Source organism: Cavia porcellus, unplaced genomic scaffold, assembly GCF_034190915.1.
Source record: "Cavia porcellus strain 051 isolate PalLab524CR breed Dunkin Hartley unplaced genomic scaffold, mCavPor4.1 scaffold_21, whole genome shotgun sequence".
In the NCBI taxonomy this organism is placed as follows: Eukaryota; Metazoa; Chordata; class Mammalia; order Rodentia; family Caviidae; genus Cavia; species Cavia porcellus.
The window spans coordinates 47,809,192-47,815,264 of NW_026947504.1; the positions used below are offsets into that span (position 1 = coordinate 47,809,192).

At 40.7% G+C, this 6,073-nt stretch overlaps 1 pseudogene; it reads right to left on the reverse strand.

The window, feature by feature from the left end:
- Positions 1–736: 736 nt before the first annotated feature.
- On the reverse strand, positions 737–5,691 carry LOC134471984 (protein yippee-like 5; annotated as a pseudogene).
- Positions 5,692–6,073: the final 382 nt, after the last annotated feature.

A 6,073-nucleotide genomic window follows, 5' to 3' on the forward strand; every position in this document is an offset into this window, starting at 1 on the left:
TTATAGGGACCGAAAGCTGTCTAACACAGGAGCCCTCTGTAGATAGGATTTAGTTATGTTTAAGAACAGATAGGAAAAGTAGAGATTAATTGGTTGGAGGGGTAAAGAATGAATAAAACTGCTTTACATGATTATGGGGTTTCCAGGTGGCCCAGAAGAGAGGGGCTGATGTTGCAGCCAGAGTCTAAAGGGTACTCTGGAGCAGAATTTCCTTCTTCTTTTGGAGACTTGTCTTTGTTCTTTTAAATCTCTGTCTCTATCTTTCTTGCCTCTGCCTTCCTCTCTCTCTCTTCTCCCTCTCCCAACCCCAGACTGAACCCAGGGCTTTGCACATGCTAGGCAAGCACTCTGTCACTGAGCTGTAGCCCCAGCCCAAATTTTTCTCTTAAGCTTCTAATTGTTTTGATGAGGCTTATGTAGCTATGGAGGAATAGTATATCTTACTCAAAGTCTACAGACTTAAATATTAATTTAAAACATTCCTTTATAGAGATATACAGATGGGTGCTTGATCAAATATCTGGATACCATTGCCTGTCAAGTTGACACATAAAATTAAGTATCACTTCCAGGAAGAAGGGATGTTAATCTAGGTGTGCTATGAATGTTAGATGAGTAGTTTGGCATTATTAATTTTGTAATGTGAACATAGGACCTAGGGCATAGTAGGCACATAGAAGGATTATACTTCCACTTATCTATAGAATTATTTTGAAAGTTGTTAAGAAATTGAGTAATATGATTAAAACAGTACTTATATGCCTTAAGGTAGCAGTGATAGGATATACAAATGCTCAATTTATAATGGGGTTTTATCCTAATAAATATATCTTAAATTGGAAAATTACAAGTCAAAAATGTGCTTACACCAGCCATGGTGGCACACAGTTCTAATCCCAGGTGGAAAACACTGAGAAACACTCACAGTCTTGCCAATGAAGCAAGGCAACTTTAGATCAGAGTCTCCAACGAAGGGAAGTGGATGTGCAAGACAGGAATCTGGAGCTAGACAAGATGAGGCAGCATACTGGATCTTCAGCAATAGGAAGGTTTATTGAGAGTGTGAAGAACCAAGAGTGATAGGGGAATGGGGTAGTTGACATCAATTGCCAATTCACTAGATTTTGTCCGTGAAAGAGAATGAATCAACATAGTACTATATGTTTTGGAGGTCTTTTACTAGTGGTGATATCGAGGTGATCCCCTTATGGTGGAAGCATTTACCATTTGAAACATTATACAACATATCTCACTGATGAAAGAATTTTGATTTGAAAAGGCAGGAATATGAATGATATTCTCTGCAGGATCTTTGTTTCAGGTTGCTTAATCTGTACTTAGGAAAAATGTGTTAGATTCACCTGTGGTGAGCTATTCTGCCTACAGGCAATAAACTCATTCTTGTTTGCACTGTCTTTTTTTTTTTTCCAGTCTTTTTGAAACAGGGTCTTGCTATGCGGTTTGGGATGGACTTGAACTCACTTTGTAGCCCAGGCTCGTCTTGAACATGAAACGATGTCTCAGTCTCCCAAGTGCTGAGATTATAGGTGTGTGCCACCACGCCAGGCTGTCTTTCTTGATTAAAATATACAAAATATAGGATTAGTTCACATTTCACTCTTGTGGTTTCAAGTACTTAATAGAAGTAAAATTGACACTCACTGGCTTTTCCTTCATGTGTTCAAATGGCTCTGAATTATAGCAAAAAGAGAAGATGAGGCAGATAACAAAAACAAAAAGAGAAGCTGAAGCAAATAACAAAAACAAGGCCTTCCGTGTACAACCAACAAATGCAAGCCTTAGCTGCGCAGTAAGAGGTGTGCCACAGAAAGAGGCATCGGGGCTGGAGGTTTAGCTCAGTGGCATTAGCGCCTGCCTTGCAAGCAGGCAGTTATGAGTTCGATCCCTGGTACTGATAAAAAGGAAAAAGACAAAAAAAAAAAAAAAAAAGGAAAGAGGCATCAAACTATTCAGAATGATTCATCTCTACACCATTAGGCTCGAGGCTTACAGACCTCAAGGAAGTGCATAGTGCCTCTACCAATGCCCTCTAACCTGATTGTGACTTGATTTTTCTCCTTACGATATAAGGTCAGCAATAATCTCTCGACTGCATCTCGTCAGTTATGCTCACCACTGTGTAACCAGTGGTTAGAATTTGGTCAGTCCTCCTCTGCCTCTCTTCACCCTGTATTGATCCCCTTATTCAGTTTTATAGTCTGCACAGCCTAGGAATGCTCCTCCCATATCTTAATCTTCTCCTTTGGGTTTTTTTTGGAATCCATTAGTGATGAGAACATAGTAAATTATGGTTATCACCATTAAGAACTGGCACATAAAATATTCTTGCTTGAAGGCTTAAATTTAGAAGATTCAGCCTTCAAAAAGTGTATTTGTACATTATTTCATCAGTACTCATTAATATAAAATGAACTCATAATTACAATAGCTAGCCAATTGTAATTACAATTACAAATTGAAAGTTTACCAATCTGCTAAGCATTTTATATATTTTTAACTTACTTACTTATTTAGGTCTTTCTGAGACAGGGTCTCACTATGCAGTTCAGGCTGGCCTGGAGCTCATTTTGTAGCCCAGGCTGGTCTCAACTTGAAGTGATCTTCCTGCTTCAGCCTCCCAAGTCCTGGGGTTATAGCCATGTGCCACCATACCAGGCTACTATATTTTAACTTGTTTCATGCTCACAATGAAATTCCATTAGGCAGATATTGCTACTATGCCCATTTTACAAATGGGGCAATTGAGTTTCAAACCTTTTTAGAAAGTTTGTGCCCTACAGGGGTGCTGAACCTAGGCCTTGAACGTGCTAGACCAGGCTGTAACACTAAGCTATGTCCCCAAATGTCGGTGTCGCTCCCGGCCGGCAGGAAAAACACGCGACAGATTCTGACGGTGTGCAACCTTGTCTTTATTTGTCTCCGCGTGGGCCCCGCGAGGCCTCTGCTCTGCCACCAGTCCTTTCTTACTGGTGGACTTTCTCTATCTCTCTCTGTGCTTCTCTCTCGTGGCGGGAGAGGCACTCATTTTTATAGGGTAACAGTGGCCAATCAGTTCAAAGCGCGCGATGCAGGCTGATTGGCTAACATCAGTTGTTGCTAGGCAGACTATCTTACAGAGCGGGTTGTTTAAGTTGCCAGGGCAATCAGGGGGCAGGAAGCAGGTGCCAACTTGGCTCACTCGATGGGAGGGGTAATCTAGCTCAGGCTTTGCTCTTTCTTACAGGCCTCACGTCCGCCAAGTAAGGCGACTGGGCTCGGCCGCGGCTCCCAACACCCAAACTTCATTTTTTTGAGACAGGACCTTTCTCAGTTGCCCAGGATAGCTTCAAATTTGTGATCCTCCTGTCCCAGTCTCCCAGACACACAGCTGGGATTTCACCATTGGGCCACCACATCTGCCCCAGACGATTAATAAAATGCATGTCTCATGGCTAGAAACTGCAAGTCACCAGGCTCCATGGTCTTACTGAAACGCTGCATTTCCGTGCTTCTGTATGTATTTTGCTCAGGATGACCATTTATTTTATGGTCTTTCATGTTTCTTAATGACGACAGTACCAGTGGCAGGTTGGATGGGATAATTCACGCTTGTGAGGAGTCATCAGTCCCACATTTTATAGTACATTTCACATCCTTAGTGCCTGGTATTGAATGTCGGTAGCCTAACCATCCCTCCATCACTGAGAAACCAAAATACCCTCATACGTCCAAATGTATCCATTTAAATTCTCAGTTGAAAACTAACAGGGGAAAAGTTTGCATCAATTAAAAATAGATGCACATGTGTACAACACCTATCTAATACCTATCTACGTATTCCACCAGAAGTTTTCCAAAAGTTTTGTGGTTTTATAGATTTGTAACGTGAAACAACTGTAATACCTTTTAAAAACATAACCAATAGGCAAAGAAAAGGATGCATTTATGAGTGTGTGATAATTTTTTTTTTGGTACCGGGGATCGAAAAAATCTTTTCCTTGTCAGGCAGGCACTTGTGCCACTAAGCTAAATCCCCGGCCCTGTGAGGTAATCTTTGAAGTGTGCCTGCAGTGCTTTTTTATTCGTGAGCAAACAATTTTTAGGCTAAGATTTAACATTCATTATAAAGTAAGATAAACTCTACTGTTTACTCATGTGCCTAGTTAACTTTTTTTGTATAGTGCAAAGGTAAACTTCGGCCTATTCCAAATCTCAAAGTCACATCTCAAAGTCATGATTTTTTTTCTGCTTATTTCTGGCTGTCAAATTTCAGAGCATGACAGAAATGCCTCTTTCCCTTTAGCAGTTCTGTAACAAGTAAGCCATAAATTCAGTAGAGTAAAAGTGAATTTTAGTCTCATATTTTCTAAGCTATGCTAGGTCCCCTTTACTCAACTGCACAAATGGGCTGCAAGGTCATCATACCAGAAAACACCTAAAAAGGATGAAGTTTGGAGTTTTCTTTTTTCTCTTTTCTTTTTGAGACAGGGTCTCATTATGCAGTTCAGTTTGGCCTTGAGTTCACTTTGTAGCTCAGGCTGGGGTCGAATTCCCAACAGTTCTCCTGCAGGAGAATGGCCAGGAGTTTGAGGCCGGCCTGAGCTACATAGTGAGTTCAAGGCCAGCATACACTATAGAGGGAGACCGTCTCAAAAAAAAAGCAAACATACTGGAAAAAAGTTAACAGCACCTGCATAATATATGCTCTATACACTGCTGTTGTGTGAAAATACAAAATTAAGAAGAAAGAAAAAGGAAAGAAGGGAAAGGAAGGGAGGGAGGAGGGAGAAAGGTTCTTAGATTCTTTTTGTTTTTGTTTTTGACGTTTGTTTGTTTGCTTGGTTTTGTTTTTGAGACAGGGTCTTGCTGAGTAGTACAGGCTAGTCTGGAACTTGCTATGTAGCCCAGGTTAACTTGGAACTCACAGTGATCCTCCTGCCTCAGCCTCTTGAGTGCTGAGATTACAGTGTGTGCTACCATCCCTGGCAGTTTTTCGATTCTCACAACCTCTTGTTCTGTAGGACATGAGTTTGATTTTGATCCTAAGGTGATATTTAGGTAGCTTTTTGTTTTCAGTGACGAAAATCTGGGAGATGGATGTATCTCTATTTCTTCAAGAATTATCAGATGGCACATACTCCTCAAAGCCCTCATTTTCTGGAACTAGAGCATGCTCCAGGATCACACTGCTTTCCTGATAATGAGGCTGTCTCAACTGGCAAACTCTTAGATCTATTCCAGTTTGCTACTGCAGTTTTTGCAGCTCACATCTCAAACTGGTGTGGCAGCCAGGGAGCATGACCCAATCTGAAACTTCACTATACTGCAGGTTAACTATCTTGTTAAAAAGTGAATGCTCTACCAGTGGTGCCTGTGAATCAAATGGAAGAGTTTTGAGCAGTTGGTCCGGGTCAGGTTAGAGTTTACACAAGAACACAAATGGGTATCCCTGATATGATCAAGGAAAATGCTGCCCATTTTGATAGCTGCAGTTCTAAAAGCCCTGAGCATGATGAGATGTTCACTGTCAGTGGCTCTTTGCTCCTCAGCTGGAATGAAGAACGTTGAAATATTTTTATATTTGAGGAAATCAGACAGCAAGTAGATGGTAGAATGTACTTTATCCATTCTGTGTGAGCATTATTGTTTTGTGTTAAAAACAAAAATATGCCACATATTTTACTTCATTACCTCATTAATTAGGTAAGGGTGAGAAATGAATAGGAGGAATAGGGCATTGCTAGCACTTTCCAGGGCATTTTTTTTTTTTTTTGTGAAGTAATATGGCAGTACTCTATAAGTAGATTTCTTGCGGCTTAACCTAACTTGTGGAAGGTGAAAACCATTGGATCCGAGTAGCTAAAAGATTTCAGATTCTATGGAAGTGAAAAAGGTATTTTTTTTTTGTCTTTTTCCTTTTTATTGGTACCAGGGATCGAACCCACGTGCCTGCTTGCAAGGCAGGCGCTTATGCCGCTGAGCTAAATCCCCAGCCCCAAAGGTATTTTTTTAAGTATAAAAAATCTTGTTGGATGCATTAGAGAGAAAAATGAAGAGCACTTTAGCTTATTTT